The sequence below is a fragment of the Dunckerocampus dactyliophorus genome, chromosome 10 (assembly GCF_027744805.1).
Source record: "Dunckerocampus dactyliophorus isolate RoL2022-P2 chromosome 10, RoL_Ddac_1.1, whole genome shotgun sequence".
Lineage (NCBI taxonomy): Eukaryota > Metazoa > Chordata > Actinopteri > Syngnathiformes > Syngnathidae > Dunckerocampus > Dunckerocampus dactyliophorus.
The window spans coordinates 2,230,454-2,247,344 of NC_072828.1; positions in this window are offsets into that span (position 1 = coordinate 2,230,454).

Below are 16,891 nucleotides of genomic sequence, written 5' to 3' on the forward strand. Positions count from 1 at the left end.
GGGATTACCTCTCTTCGGCCCCTTACTGGTCTTCCCGGGGGGGGGGCTCTCTGGGCTGGCTCTTGGGGCACTGATCTTTGTGCTGCCTGCCCCTATGGGCCTGGTGGCCTTCTGGCGGCCGGGGCCCGGCCTTGCTATTTGGGGCGGGGCTCTCTGGGAGGTGGAAGGCGGCCCCTTTCCTTTCATGCATTCTCAGTGACAATTACACGCCCACACATTCCTGCACCTTTATATATATATGAAGTCTTCCTCACATACAGAGATACCTGTACATATGCACACTCACAGTACATACGTACTTCCCCACATTACTCACTGAGTTAACCAGGGTGTTATTATGTTGTTGGTTTTATTACAGCGACGGTGATATCAGCAGTTTGACTATATATATATATGTGTGTATGTGCGGTATATATGTGTATATATATATATGTATATATATATGTATGTATGTATATATATATATATATATGTGTATATGTATATTTTTTTTTTTATTACAATGATGTGCATTACAGTAACTTTGATTCTATTCACTATCATGGATAATCATTTCATTACTACAGTTATGTGTGACTGTTTCAATGCAGTATTGTCATTGTGATCACTATCATAATTCATCATTTCATGACTGCTATTGTGTGCGACTGTTTCAATGCAGTATTGTCATTGTGATCACTGTCATAGTTCATCATTTCATGACTACTATTATGTCTGATTGTCATTGACAGCTTTGTCATTGTGGTTGTTGATATTGATTTGTCCTTTATCCTTGTTCGTCTTTATAGTTGTCACGGACATTTATTTGCTGATGTCGTTCTGTATGTTTCTGTTGTTCTGTCACAATTGTTGTTGTTGCTGCTGTTGTCCTTGTCTCTTGTCTCTCCTTTTTTTGTTTTTGTCCCCTCTCGCCCCCCCCGTTTCCTTTTCTCTTCTTCTCTGTCCCCTCCTGCTCCGGTCCGGTCGCTCCAAATTTGCTTTATAACAAGCATCAAGGTCGAATAAATTTTGTATGACAGGGGAAGTGTATATCACACTTCTCTCTGGCAGAGTAAATCTGTTGAGCACTTGACGGCATTTAGATCTACAATTCTATCTGCTTTAAAGGCTGGACAGGACAGGGGTAAAAGAAAAAAAAAAAAAAAAAAAAAAAAGATCGTAAACAGGTTTTCTATGCCATACCTACGAAAACATTCCATTTATAAAGAAGGAATCCTACTTTGTGGAAATTCACTTATCGCGGTCTGGTCTGGAACCAATTAACCGTGATAAATGAGGGATTTGCTGTATCTCTGATCTTAAAGGCAGAGTCAAACGAGGGCTAAAACTCCTCCAGTTGTGTAATGTGGCGCTTGGTGCAGAGAGTTCCCGATCCCAATCTTGGCAAAACGTTGACGGGAACACCAAAGTGGATTCGTTCTTGACTCGACGAGACCTTCACGTGTTTTATATCCGAGAGAGAGAGAGAACGTCATAAAAATCAAAAGCCCGAGTCCGGGTGGGGAAGAGCTGAGAATCACATTTCCTCCTCCCATCGCTCGCTCTGCCCTCAGGCTGCTCTTGCTAAGTGGGAGATTAATGCTGATATGATGTCCTTCCATCCCACTTTAATGGAGCTTGGCGTCACCATCTCCTCGTGTATGACTGATCCATGCACGCTGATGAGACGGGAGGCAGCAAACAAAGCACAAAACCAATTTGGAGCGCATGTGGAAACTGTCAATCCTAATGATTCCGCACAATTGAGAAACGGATCAATCACTTCCCGGAATTTTAAAAGTGGAGGAAGCACATGATGCAGTCTGTAAAAGTGTGGACAGTGTGGAGTCATGAGTGTGACACAGTGTCTCCCTTTCTTTCCGGCGTCCCTGGGAATGTCGAGAACCAGTGCGAGCTGGCGCCGCCCCCGAGCCCTCGGTCGCAGAAACGCATCCTCTGTGCGGCCACACAAAAGGTTCAGTCAGCGAGCGTATGCGTGGGTAAGTGCTGCGAATTAACCGGCGATTAGCAACCTACCGCTAAGACATTAGTGACTAACAGTCCTACTTAAAGGCTCCCTGCCATGATTGATCCACTTTGCTTAAATATGTTATATGCTGCGTGTAATTATGTTCTACATTGTTCCAACGGTAAATTTGCAAAAATGACATTTATGGTTGATGGCGCTCTCGCTGTTCAGTGTCATTTTGGGAAGTGACGTCGTCAGGGTGACACCTTTCAGCTTAAGCAGAGAAAACAAACGCTTCTCAGAGGTAGATGTTCCACTTTGTTCAGTATATTTTTCACCAAAATGGTAGTCACGCCAAAATGTTGTGTTGCTGCTGGATGTTCATAGTAACCGAGTGATACTATTTAAGTTTTTCTTTTCCAAAAGTGGAAGGTTTCAGACAACAACGGACGAAGCAAGTGCAGAGAACAAGAGACAGATGGACGGCCACCTTGAGTTCTGTTCTTTGCAGTGATCATTTCACTGATGACTGCTACGATGGAACACCATAACAAAGAAGCATTTGGCTTGAAAATACAATATAAATGCGTTTTGTGTACAGATACTATTCCATTTGTACACAGGAAAAAAAATGACAAGAAGAACGACGTCAAAGTTGCCACAGAACAGAGAAAGTCATGTCTTGCTTACATAATGTCTTCTAAACATTATTCCATGATAGCGACAAGGCTGCAAAACATTATACAGGGTATGTAAACATGTTTTCACAGCAATATGTTGAAGGTTGGGGGTCAAATATACAATAAAAAAGGCTCAAAAGACCCCTTTGCGCTCATTAAGAAGTCTGTTTAAAACAATAAATGAAGGATAAGCAACTCCAGAGTAATTTCCACCACTTACTATTCTGTTTTTTGAAGGCGACCGATCTTCATCTCCATGTCTTAAGGCTTAAGTCCATTTTCTGCAAGTTCTCCATTTCATCTCCAAATGTTTCTCCTTCCTTTTCTCCTTGAAAACTATTGACACATCTCTCAAATCTCCGCCATAATCAGTGTAAACATCCTGTCTTGTGCGCCGCCATGTTTGTGTAGCTGATTGCGTCACTTCCGGAAATGAGACCGAACGGCGAGAGCTAGCTCGTCATGTCTGGCGCCATGAACTGTAAATGTCATTTTTGCAAACAATATATAACATTTTTAAGCAAAGTTGATAAATCACATCAAGGACCCTTTCAAGGAAAAGTGCACTTTTTTGGGGGAATTTTTGCCCGTCATCCACAATCCTGATGTGAAACATGACCACGCACGTCTTTCCCTTTTCTCTGCGTTCTGAAGAGAGAAAAACAGCTAGCATTAGGGAGCTAACAATAGACGTCATGAGTCACTCCTATTTCGACAATAAAGCCCAAAAGAAACCCTCCAAAAACCACCAATAATGTCCCATTTCCATAACTAACCTAACCTAAGCAATATTGTTATTGTAGCAGCTAACACAAAGAACTATGCTTTACTGGCGTAGTGACACAACGCCTCGCTAGTCTCAACATTACTACCTGGACTAGCTGGAGTCCCAAAGCTAGCTAGGTTAGTGAACTTGAACTCGCACAGTCAGGTTTTGTTTGAACGGGAGGGGGGAGAATCACTTTTTCACACAGGGCCTTGTAGGTTTGGATTTTTCTTCTCTCTCGACAATAAAAACTTTCATTTTGTTAATAGCCGGAGAGCATTATACCACTACTCCGCCCTGGCTTAGTGTAAGGAACCAATAGGAGGAGGGTGTTGGCACACCAATTCCGCCCACTCTTACTGTATTTAAGGCCTAGGCTACCAGCACTTGTTAGTTCGCTGACGAAGCTCTTCGGATGAGGAGCGAAACGTCCGACACCTTCTTCACAGAAGTACAGATGACGTCTCAAGAAGCCTTTCCCTCGATTTTGTGCTCTGTCGTGTTGTCATGGACCGATACTTACATTTGTTTGATGATCCGAAACATTACATTGACAAACGTGCAAAAAAAACCAAGAAATCAGGAAGAGTGCAAACACTTTTTCACGCCGCTGTAGTTCTAAATAATCGGTATTTTCTGACCGTTGATCGTGCTGGGATTTCAGTTTTTGTAGCGATTCTGTCTATTCAAGGTAAGTTTTACATAAAAAATAAGGTCAATGCAGAACGACAGATGAAGGTCATGATGTCCCTACCTGTCCCCGTCTTTTATTAATGTCTTCCTTTCTGGCATAAATAGAAGCTGATTTAATTCCATGCGCTAATCGTGATGGATCTTGTTTTTGCGTTTTGTTTTGTTTTTTGCCCCTCGCTTATGGAAATCCTTTCCCCTCCTCGTACCTGACACTGATTTGTGACCCACAGCATGCGATGGATCTAGCGATGGAGTTCATTAGGGTATCGACGTACGGAGAACAAGACAAGCAAAAGGGGGAGAGAATACGGCGTTTATGACGGGCGAGCCGCAGCCTTCCCCAGGCCGCCAGCCTATCTGGTTGCGCGGGGCAACAGTCAGATAATGGATGACGAGGCCTCTTGGAGCCGGCCGTTCCATTAGGTTTTGTTAATGTGGTCAGACGAGGTTGGCGAGGCTCATCTGCCTTCATATTCACTTCCACAGACACTTTTTCATTACGGCCACACCGCTCTCTCCCCATTGTCTTACTGCTTCTACTTCTTGCACCATTCTCCCCTCCAGACGTCTGCATGTTATCTGTGCCTTTTATTTCAGTGTTGTCGGAGTACATATTGTCTCTGATAACTATGGCAGAGTGCTTTGTGCAATGCCTACAAAGTGGGAACTTGTGAAAGAGGCGCACACGTCAGGACTATGCCGTGAACTGTACATGGAAGTGGGTGGAACATAGAGGAATTCATGAATGGGGACATGTGTGTGTGTTTGCATGCACGTATGGAGCAATGGTGGCTTTTCTGTGTGTCCTGTATGACAGCGAAACCTGTTCCTGTCAAGGTGGCAGCAGACTCGGATGCACTCCTCGCTTGGAAAGGGCGTTGCAAGAAAGGGAGAGACAGGTTGATCCGGAGGAGGAAGGTCTCAATAATGAGTTAATTTATCACTGTCTATTTCATGGGTGCAGATCCTTTCACATGTTCAAGAGTACCATCTTCGTGAGCGGCGCACGGAAATGATCAGGCTGATGCGAGGGAATGATGACGTCATACTAGGACCGGGCGATGTATTCACATTTCTTTTAAGCACGATATCAAAAACAAGCATATCGTTCATATCGATATACTGTAGACTGGATTTGATGCGGAGGTCTCATGTTTCAAGGTGGCGCCGCTAGGTACAGCAGCTCTGTATTTTTTGCAACGTTTTTTAGTGTTTAATAGTGCTTTATTGGTACTTTCTTATTGGTTTTTGTGCCATACCGGCCCCCTAAGCAAGTGTGCAGCTATGGATGTTCGTCTTGTTACGTTTGTAGCTTGCCTCTTGCTTGTTGCGGGAGATGCATTCATTCATGCACTCGAGAGCAGCTGTTAGCTTTGAGCCACACACACCTTCGCTACGCCGGGCGACCGGAGATCCCCGCGGAGATACAGAGGAGGAGAGCTGCATAGCGGGAGTGAAGCGCCGACAGCGGTAAAGACGGTATAAACCATGTTTACCGTCTGTCATCATGGGGAAGGCGAGATCCCCCCCCAACAAGATGGAAGAGCTAACGGTGCTAACGCGGTTGCAACGGGACGACTGTGAGTGCGGCCCGATTAAGACTGAAGATTATATTTCACTTTTTTTTTTACATTTATTTCAAGAAGAGAATGGACTATTTTTTTTTCTGCGGCTAATTTTTTGTAAAAGATTTAAAAAATTTGTATAAATGTCACACTCATATCTGGCTTTGACTTTGTCTAAACTCACTTTGTGGAAAAAAATATTGGGTTTTGCTCCATATCGGCCAGCCCTACGCCTAACCGATAAATCTGAATTGAAAAAAAACGCTCCAATGAGGCGAAATTACCCGTACATGCGCTCCTTTTTTCTCCTGCCTGTGATGTTAATGGACTGTTGTAACTCAACAGACATTCGCTGTTTCAGAGACATTTTGCGTGCTAGTTGTACCAGGTGCGGCGTGATGAGGGGGAAAAAAACCCCATCAAGCACACAAAAAACCTCATCAGCCACCTGAAACGCCAGCACTGCGGTGTTTGAAAGTTGGCAAAGGTTTGCCAGAGACCTTCATGGCGTCACACCGGCTGCTCGGTGCGTGTGCCTGAATACAGTGCACCTTGCTGGGCCATGCCGAGTTGCTCCTTCCACTCTATACTTCGGTTCTCCCGACCTCCGTAGCGGCACACCGGCTGCTCTGAGCATGTGTCCGAATTCAGTGCACCCTGCTGGGCCACAGCAGATGACTCCCTCTGCTCTATACTCTGGTTCTCCTGATAGTAGTGATGTGGTAGTAGTAATGTCATCATATTTGATTAGGACAAATCAGCAGGTACACCTGGTCAAATCCTAATTTGTTACAGTCCTTCTTACTTCCAGGTGTGCACAAACTACACTTAAATCTACATTTTAAAAAGTAGATATAAAAAAGTTGTTATATCAGTCTTAAAAAGCAGAACGTTATCGGTATCGGTTTGAAAAACAAACAAACAAAAATATCGCCCATCTGTAGTCTTTATCCTTCACGTTGGTGGCAGCTTGGACCGTGCACATGCAGCCAATGTCGGTCGGCGTTTCTCCACGGTCACTTCACTTGTCGCTTTCACTTTCTTTGATACATTGCCATCAGAAGAGTCTGCCTCACGCTTAAGAGACATCATGAAGGGTCAAAAGTTGACGAAAAAGACGTAGCGTAGCGATGTGCGACGATGTTTACGGCCAGAGGCGCCGTATGGGGGGAGGGAAAGGGCCCCCAAAAAATAGGTAATTATTAGGGCCGTCAAAGTGAATTTCCTTTAACGCCACTATTTGTTTTGATGCGCGATTAACGTGCGCACATCCTGTTTGACCCTCGGCCCACACCGTAGTTTGAGGAAATGTAGCGGTGGATGTGGAACCCCAAGCGCGAGCAAATATTGAGCAGAAATGAAGAAAGAAAAGGGTATTTTGATTGGTAAATTTACCTTCAAAGCCCTGGCAGATGGCTCTCGCAACAAGACCAAAGTTATTTTTTGAAATAGTCCTTTATGCAGTGGTACCTTGGCATACGAGTGTCCCAACTAAATGTTTTTTAGATGCCAGCCGTCTGTCAGCTCACTTTTTTGTTTTGAACTGCAAGCTAAAATTTGGGTTACGAGCTGCTAGTTATCGGCAGGCATAGCCGAGGACAGCTATTTGGGGGCTTGTGTCAATGTGAGCGCGGCTAAAGTCGAGAATGGATGTAAATAGCAGTAGGAGCGTGCTAGCTCGTCACCGGGAAAGATTTTCAACACATGAGCAAAATATTCGTACACCAGGGGTCACCACCGTTTTTCCTTGTGAGAGCTACTTTTACAAAATGAAAATGGCCAAGAGCTACTCATTTTTGGAACATTTATTTTCAGAGCTTATTTTAAACCCAAACAAAGCGAATATGCTTGTTTTACCAGAACATGAACAAAATGCTGGTGTCCACAACTCACATGTTGTTTTTCTTTCATTATTAACTGGAAGCCTGAATGAAAAGCAGGCTTGCGGGCACCTCATGTGGTCGTGGGGGCTACCTGGTGCCCGCGGGCATCACGTTGGTGACCCCTGACGTACATTATAGCCATCTCATTCATCTTATGTATTATGTATTGTGGAAAAACTAAGACAGGAACAACATCAAATTAAAAGCACTAAATCAGGGGTGTCCAACGTGCGGCCCCGGGGCCATTTAGGCCCGCGACTGTTTTTTTACTGGCCCTCGGCACATTCTAAAAGTAAACAATGAAATTTTTAAAACAACTGCAAAAATGGAAAAAAAAGCAGTAATTCAACAAGAATAAAGACAAAACATGAAGAGAGTAAAGTCATTATATTAACAGGAAAAAAACAGGATAAAGTTGAAATATTATAGGAAAAAAGTTGTAATATAAGAAACAAACAAAGAATTAAGTTGAAATTACCTGAAAATTAGGTTGGGCAAATGCTATAATGTTATGATAATAAAGTTAAAATATTAAGAGAAGTCATATTAGTATGAGGATGTAGAATGTTGATATATTTGTAAAAGTAATGTAAGGACAAACAGTTCAAAATAATAATAATATTATTTTATATTTGTAAATATATATATCCATTATATAAAATATTTAGTTTGGGTTGTTTTTTTGTTTTTTTTTAAATGTAAAACCGGCCCCCGCATCTTTTGATTTTTCAGTATGCGGCCCTCAGTGGAAATAGCTTGGACACCCCTGCGCTAAACGAATACACAGGGTTTCCCCGAGGATTTTCTGAAGCGATGGTGGTGGGCTGCACGGGACAGGGAGCAAATATGAGGTGAAAGAAAAAGGGTGCAAATACAGTATAGTAGTCTATCTGTGCAGCGTGGGACAAAGTTACATGGTGCTTTCAAGGACCGTCGAGCAAAGCAGGACAAGTTGCAACAAACAAACTGTGGGATTTCTAACTGTTTTTTTTCAAATAAAATATTGGCCCATATTTCCAAAATTGACATCCATTTACATAAAATTGAATGTAGTTATTTACAAATTATTTTATTTTTTTAAGTGTTTTTTTTCCCATTGCGCCTGAACGTTTTCCGTTTTCCTGCTTGCTTGGTGGATATGTTGTGCTCTTTTACACATTTGAAAAGACTGTAAGAATGACACTTTTGTACAGTTGGCTTCTTTATTTTATAATGTAAGAATCATGTCTACGTCAACAAATGGAACCGTTGAACTGTATCAAATCAAATCGTGTCGTTTGTAGACTGTATCGAATTGTGTGGGATCGTTCTGTTTTTAAAATGTATCGTTTTTGAATCGTATCTTAACCTGTATATCCTGATGCGTGTCGAATCGTCTAGCACGAAGAAATTTACATCCCCAGCAATGGGACACGTCTATAAAATGTATTTTTGGACGTCGGGAACAGATTAATTGGATTTATATTATTTCGTATGGGAAAAATTGTTTCAGTTTTTGTATGTTTCGTTTTTTGTAGGACCGTTTGGAATTAGTTTTAGTTAGTAACTAAAACCGAGGTACCACTGTAAATGTCATTTTTCAAATATGCAGAGGCCCGGCTTCCGGGTTGCACTTTGGACAGCCTAGTCCAACAGGAAGTACTTAATGGACAACCCCCTGTCTTTCAACACCTATTTTTGGGACTACATTTTTAAGATGCAAAAAAGCAGGTGACATTTTCTTTGAATCATGACAACTGCAGTCAGGCCTGTCACAATAACAGATTTTGCCGGTCGATAATTGTGCAACAAATGATCGTCGATAATCGATATTATTGACAATGTTTACTGAGGCAATTTTTTCATGAATTATATGGCATAAGAAGTATGCCTTATAACCGTATTGAATGGTCGCAGTGTAGCGAGCGACACATTGCAGACCAAACACCTCAGTAAGCGCTGGCTGTCGGGACGAAGGCTCTGCTGCACCTCCAGCAGTGTTTTTTTCGCAGTTGGGGAAAACTGAAAAGGATGGTGGTGTTCCAGGTGTGCATGCAAGTCGGTCGTGTTGCACTACTTTTGAACAAATGCGACATATCGGCTCGTCGGTGCTCATGCGTTCACCTTGTTCATTCTGTTTACAACCGAAATATTCCCACACTGTGGCTATCGGCTCTCTTCATTCATGTTAGCGTATGCTGGCTCACGAGGCTAACTGCTAGCACTCAGTAGCCCCGCCTCCTCAAAGAGGCTGAACGAGATGAGGGTTCACTCTCTCCGTTTATTCCACTATTCATGAAACACGCTTGCGTGCACATGTCAATTTATCGAGGCAGGCATAATTATCGACTTGTTTTGTTTTTGTTTTTGTCTCGTTCGAGTAATCGATTTATCGATTATCCTGAAAGGCCTAATTGCAATGCAACTGAGAAATATCGGTCTCATCACGCTAATATCGATGATACCACTCCTTTCACTACATTCTAGTGTTTAAAAGTTCCCAAAAGCTCCCAAATGTTTGCACTTCCTGTGAGCTGCGCCTCATCATTCCTCCATGAGGAGGCTTTGGATTCTTGCTTGTGTTTGGTGACAATGATGGTCTGTGCTTGCAGAGCTGCTTTTGACCTTCTCCCTCCCCCTGGACCTAGCGGTCCCCAAACAACCCCCCCAGCCGAGAGGGAAGCTATCAGCGGCATAAATAAAGAAAACACATTGCAGCAGGTTACAAGTATGCCGTGTAGGCCGGGGCGGCTAATGTAATGAAGTTGGCTTCATGGAAATGGCGAGGCAATTAAAACTCCCACGATGCCTCCCTCCTGTCCGGGCAGATGGACTGGAAGGGGGGGCTGATGGAGAGGAAAAAAAGGGCAGCTAGATTGCAAGAATAGAGCCGTTTGTTGAGTTGGGAGGAGTGGGAAGTGCGCTGACTGTGATTGAGCTTATTTGTCATGGGGCCGCCATGTCCCCAGGTCACGCGAGGCCAACGGGAACGCCATCCCGCCATCGCTCACCCTCCCGCTGTTTGTTTTGCTTGTTTGCAGCCCTGATTGGCCTGATTGCTGACTGATTGCCTGCCAAACTTGGGATAATTCACATGGCAGGAGAGGCTGGAAATTATGAAGGGGCTTAATGTATTTGGGAGCTTGTCCATGTTAAGATGTCTGCCAGCACACTTGTGTGTGAAGGGGTGTGTGTGTGTGTGTGTGTGTGTGTGTGTGTGTGTGTGTGTGTGCTCTTTGGAGCATCACATGTGCTGTTTTTGTACAAGTACTTCCATCTGTTTTCAGTCACAATGCTGAGCTCAGCTAACTAGCTGCTAGCAATGGGTGGATTTATACCCAAATATCAATACTCTTGACACTGAAATGTTTATATTTTGACATGTTTTTGTATTTTTATTTATAATTTTTATCCCTTGTTTTTCGCGGCTGATAGTTGGCAGACTCGACCGTGATAAGTGATGACCGTGAAGTTTGATTACTTATTTATAAAAGGACTATTTTGGTAGTTAGAGCATAGAAAACCTGTTTACGACCTAAAAATGCTTTTTTACATTATTAGAGTCCTCTAGACATGACGTAACACCCCTATAGTCACCTTTACACTCCTATTACCCAATACTTGTGCCTGTGTGTGTTGCTGTAAATGATATGATAAGCTAAGCTAACTAGCTGCTAGCAATGGGTGGACTGACACCAAAATGTTGATGCTCCAGCACTGAAATGTTGATATTTTGGCACAAAAATGTGTCAAAGTATTTCATATTTACATTTTTGCATTATGTATTTATAATTTTTATCGCAGTAAATTGGCTCCAAACCCAACTTTGATAAGTGAATTTTCTGTGAAGTTGGATCCCTTATTTATAAATGAAATATTTTGTTAGTTAGAGCGTAAAAACCTGTTTACGACCTTCTAAATACGCTTTTTAACATTATTAGAGCTCTCTAGACATGAAGTAACACCCCTATAGTCACCTTTACACTCCTATTACCCAAAATAGTAGATATACAGTAAATAAGACTTGTGCCCCTGTGTGTTGCTGTAAATGTCTTCCCGTGCTGGGAGAGCTGGACAGGAAGTGACATTTTTTTTGTTTTCAAGCCTGCAGTCACTATGATAAGCTAACCTAACTAGCTGCTAGCAATGGGTGGACTGATACCAACATATTGATGCTCCAACACTGAAATGTTGATATTTTGGCACAACACTGTGTCAAAATTTGTGGCCGTTTGAGCCCATGGCTGTTTTTTTTTTTTTTATTGGGCCGTGGGACATTATAAAAACATAATTTAACAAGAAAACCCCTAGCAAAAATAGAAAAATCAGTAGTAATTTTACAAGAATAAAGTAAAAATATTAAGAGAAAAACGTTGTAATTTTACAAGAATTGCGTTGTAATATTACAAGGAAAAATAACCTCATTTTAGTAACATAAAGTAAAAATTAAAAAAAATCATAATATTATGAGAAACAAAAAACAACAGAAAGCCGAAAATGGAAAAAAATAGCTGTAATTTTACTAGAATAACGTCAAAATATTGATAGAAAAATGTCATATTCCAATGAGAAAAAAGTCACAATTTAATGAGAATAATTTGTAATATTTTTGTCATTTTTGAAGAATATAGTTGAAATATTAAAGGGAAAATGTGTTTAAAAAGTTGTAATGTTATGAGAAACAAACAAAACAAAAATTTTTTAAACTTTTTTTGGAAAAATGTAACAGGGGAAAAAGTTCTGATGTCATGGAAGCCAGAAAGCTTGTGACTCTGGTCGGAGACTAGAGAAGGCTGATAATATCGCCCGGCCGTGCGAAACCACAGCCGCAAGAAAAATGCCTTTCTATTATTTGGTGAGAAAACAAAACAAGACAATAAGATAAAGTCGCTAGACGATGATGATGATGCTGAGCAGAGCGCTGGAGGCCGGTGGGGGGTGTCTGCAATCCCTCCAGCCTGGTGGAAGTTTATGATGGGAGGCAGGAGTATTATTACTGCCTCAGTTAGTTTATATCATGGCCTCCTCTCCTCCTCCTCCTCTTTTGCTATGAATATCAGTATTGGCCACATGTATGAGAAGACCACATGGCTGACGACAGTGCTGACCGGCGCCTCGTAGAAGAGACGGTCCCGCCCTGGGCCACATGAGAGGCGGGGCGTTGACGCCGTCTTTCCGTGCAAACGCGAAACACGTGCGTGTGGCCAAAACCAAATGACAAGGCATTTGTGGAGAGGCTTGGCTTTGGAGCTACAGCGGGTCCAACATCCAGGAAGTCCAATCGCAGCAAATTCTTTGGCGAAACTCCCATATTTTGACCTTCTTTCCTGTTGAAATAGTTTCCCGTAAATTTACTGTATTGTGATGCTCCTCCGTGGTACTGCAGGTGGAAATGATGATGGTCTCCATGCCACAGCAATCTGCAAGGACAATGATTCAGGGCATTGGGCAGCTCCGGGATTTCCACCTTCCACCCCCCTTCCAACCTCTGGATAAGTGTCGCATCATGCCAAGACAGCATTTCAAAATAAGGGAAAATAAGTGGAATTCCTTCCTCCTCCTTGTCAGAGAATGTTGTTGCTGTTGACAAGTACAGTCGTATGCAAACGTTTGGGCACCCCTGACAATTTCCATCATGTTCTTGAATAAATCAAAGGATATTTGGATCTGTTATTTCATTGTTGCATATCACATAACTGATGGACACAGTAGTATTTCAGAAGTGAAATGAGGTTTACTGTATTAACACGCATCAAAATAGAATTAGATCGGTGCAGAAATTTGGGCACCCCTGTCATTTTAGACTTAGACTAAGATAGGCTTTATTGATCCACAAGGGAATTTGCTTGGTTACAGTACCTCCATCGCAGAAGAAAAAGACAAACACTCTTAAATAAAATGTGTCTATCCATCCATCCATTTTCGATACCGCTTCTGCTCATTAGGGTCGTGGGGGCATGCTGGAGCTTATCCCAGCTGACTTCGGGCAAGAGGAGGGGTACACCCTGGACTGGTATCCAGCCAATGGCAGGGCACATATAGACAAACAACCATTCACACTCACATTCATACCTATGGACAATTTAGAGTCTCCAATTAAACTAACATGCATGTTTTTGGAATGTGGGAGGAAACCGGAGTACCCGGAGAAAACCCACGCCCGCACCGGGAGAACATCCAAACTCCACACAGAAACGCCCAAGGGAGAATCGAACCCAGATCTTCCCGATCTCCAGACTATGACTGTGTGGCCAACATGCTAACCACTAGACCACCTGGTTGATCCTGCCAGTAGCATATGCTTGTCTCAAAGATTAAGCCATGCAAGTCTAAGTACACACGGACCTGCACAGTGAAACTGCGAATGGCTCATTAAATCAGCTATGGTTCCTTTGATCACTCCACCGTTACTTGGATAACTGTGGCAATTCTAGAGCTAATACATGCCACAATGAGCACTGACCCTGGCGGGGATGTGTGCATTTATCAGAATAGTGTCTAAAACTCTTGAATCTTGAATGTTGAAACAGTGTTGTGAATAATCTTTTACAGACAGGTGAGGTATTTGTGGAGCTGGATGGCGTGTGGAATGAATGAAGCCCTGTAGCGTTCACTGTGGGAGCGGAACTGGAGGAGTCTTTCCAGGAGAATATACAACTTTTTTCTCGTAAATATGTGACTATATTCTCACAAATTTACAGCTTTATTCTCAAAATCTCAGATTTTTTTTTTTCCAATATGGCCCTAATACTCCCATTGTACCATCATGCATCACATGAGTGAGTAATAAGGATGAACATGACACCTATTCAGGGGTCCAAGGACCCTCTTGAAACTGTCACTGTCACTGTCCCCATATTGACCCGAATGTAAGACAACCCCTCTTTTTCAATAGCTGTGTTTGGGGAAAAATAGCTTGAAAGACAAATCAAAGAGACAAAAAAGATATATTCTTTTTGTTTTCAGTATGTTTTAAATTTCAGTGAACAAGTTGCAATAAAGTATTGCAATACAGTATATCTTAGAGTAAACAAACGCTTCTCGAGGTAGATGGTCGACTTGGTTCAGTATATTTTTCATCATAGTAGTCATGCCAAAATGTTGTGTTGCTGCTGGATGTCCATAGTGTCCGAGTGATACTGTAAGTTTGTTTTCTTTTCCAAATGTGGAAGGTTTAAGACAACAATGCACAAAGCAAGTACAGAGAACGAGAGACAGATGGACGCCCATCTCGAGTTCTGTTCTTTTTCAGTGATCATTTCACTGATGACTGCTATGAAGGAAGACCTTTACAAGAAGCACTCAGCTTGAAAGTACGGTATGAACGCAGTTTGAAAAATTCCGTCGGTACACAGGAAATAAAAGACGAGAAGAACGATGTCAAAGTTGGCCAGAGTAGTCATGTCTTGTTTACATAATGTCTTCTAACACTATTCCATGATAGCGACAAGGCTGTAAAGCATTCGTCCGGCATCCATTCATCTCGGGAGATGATAGTGTTGCGCAATCATGCACAGTTGCATCTTCTAGAGTACAACCCAACCCTAGAATGGCAGTCTTTGGAGCATCTGTTGCACATAAAGGAGGTTGCCGCTAAGGTAGCGACTGTCCTTGCTTTCCTCTTTGCTCTCTTGTCTCTTGTCTTCCCGATCCTTGTGCTGATCTCGGTGTCCAGAGAAAAGGAACTGGAGATTGTCGAACCGAGGTAGGTGAATGAGTCTACGACCTCAAGGTGCGTACCATCGATGGAGATGTCTGGTGGGGTGGGGGTGTCTTGTACTAAGATGTTTGTTTTCTTTAGACTGATAGTCAGGCCAAACTCCTTGCAAGCATGAGACAGGCAGTCCACTAGCTCCTGCAGTCCAGCTTCTGTGTGAGACGTCAGTGCTGCATCGCGCGCGCAGACGGGCGATGTTATAGAGCTTTCCATCAGCCCTGGTGCGGATATAGATGCCTTCCGTACAGACGCTCAAGGCATACTGTAGCAGCATGGAGAAGAAGATCCCAAAGAGGATTGGGGCGAGGACGCACCCTTGTTTTACGCCGCTGCTCACAGGAAAGGAGGCAGATGTACCGCCATTGAAGCAGACTGTGCTGTGCATGTCCTCATGAAAGGACATGACCATCTGGAGCAGTTTTGGGGGGCAACCTATCTTCCGCAGAAGGCTAAAGAGCCCGCTTCTGCTGACTAGGTTGAAGGCCTTTGTCAGGTCTATGAAGGCAATGTACAGGGGCTTCTGCTGCTCACGGCACTTCTCCTGCAGCTGACGTAAAGAGAAGATCATATCCACTGTAGATCGCCCAGCCCTGAAGCCACACTGGGACTCTGGGTACACTCGAGAGGCGAGACTCTGCAGGCGTGCCAGGACGACGCGGGCATAGACCTTGCCCACATTGCTAAGGAGAGAGATGCCGCGGTAGTTGTTGCAGTCACTGCGCTCCCCCTTGTTCTTATAGAGATTGACGATGTTGGCATCGCGCATATCTTGGGGGACGTAGCCTTTCTCCCAGCACAGGCACAGGAGGTTATGAAGATGTTGCAGTAGGACCGGCTTGCCACTCTTCAGGACTTCTGGGGGCGGGGGGGATACCGTCTTTTCCAGGAGGCTTCCCACAGGAGAGGCGGTCGATGTTTTTGCCGAGTTCTGTAAAGCATTACACATGTTATATAAACATCTTTTCACAGCCATATGTATTTTTATTGTTGGGGGCGGCGACGGCGACAAAATCTAAAATAAATCAGGCTATAAATACCCTTTTACGCTCACTGAAAGCAATAATTGCAGGATAATCAACTCCAGAGTAATTTACACTTACCATGCTGTATTTTGAAGGCAACCAATCTTCATTTTCATGTCTTAAGGCTTAAGTCCATGTTCTGCAAGTTCTCTATTTCATCTCCAGATGTTTCTCCCTTCTTTTCTCCTCAAACTATTGACACATGGCACAAATCTTGGCTGTAATCACTGTAAACATCCTCTGTCTCGTACACCGCCATGTTTGTTTACCTGATTGATAGCACCCCGATGACGTCACTTCCGTAAATGAGGCTGAACTGCGAGAGCTTGCGCATCATGGCTGGCGTCATGAACTATAAATGTTATTTTTGCTAATTTACCGTTCATTTTCCAAAAATAAACAATGTAGAACATTATTACAAACAATATATGACATATTTAAGTAAAGTTGATAAATCATGTCAGGGACCCTTTAAGTTAACATCTTGTTTGCAAACTTGCCAACAACTTTTGAGACACTTTTTCCCAGCATTTCCCTGCATCTCTTCAAGTCACCAGTGTGTGTATGTGTGTGTGTGTGTGTGTGACAGGAAGAAAAGCCCTGATGCTTTGGAAAAGTCATTTAGCGCCCCCTGTTGA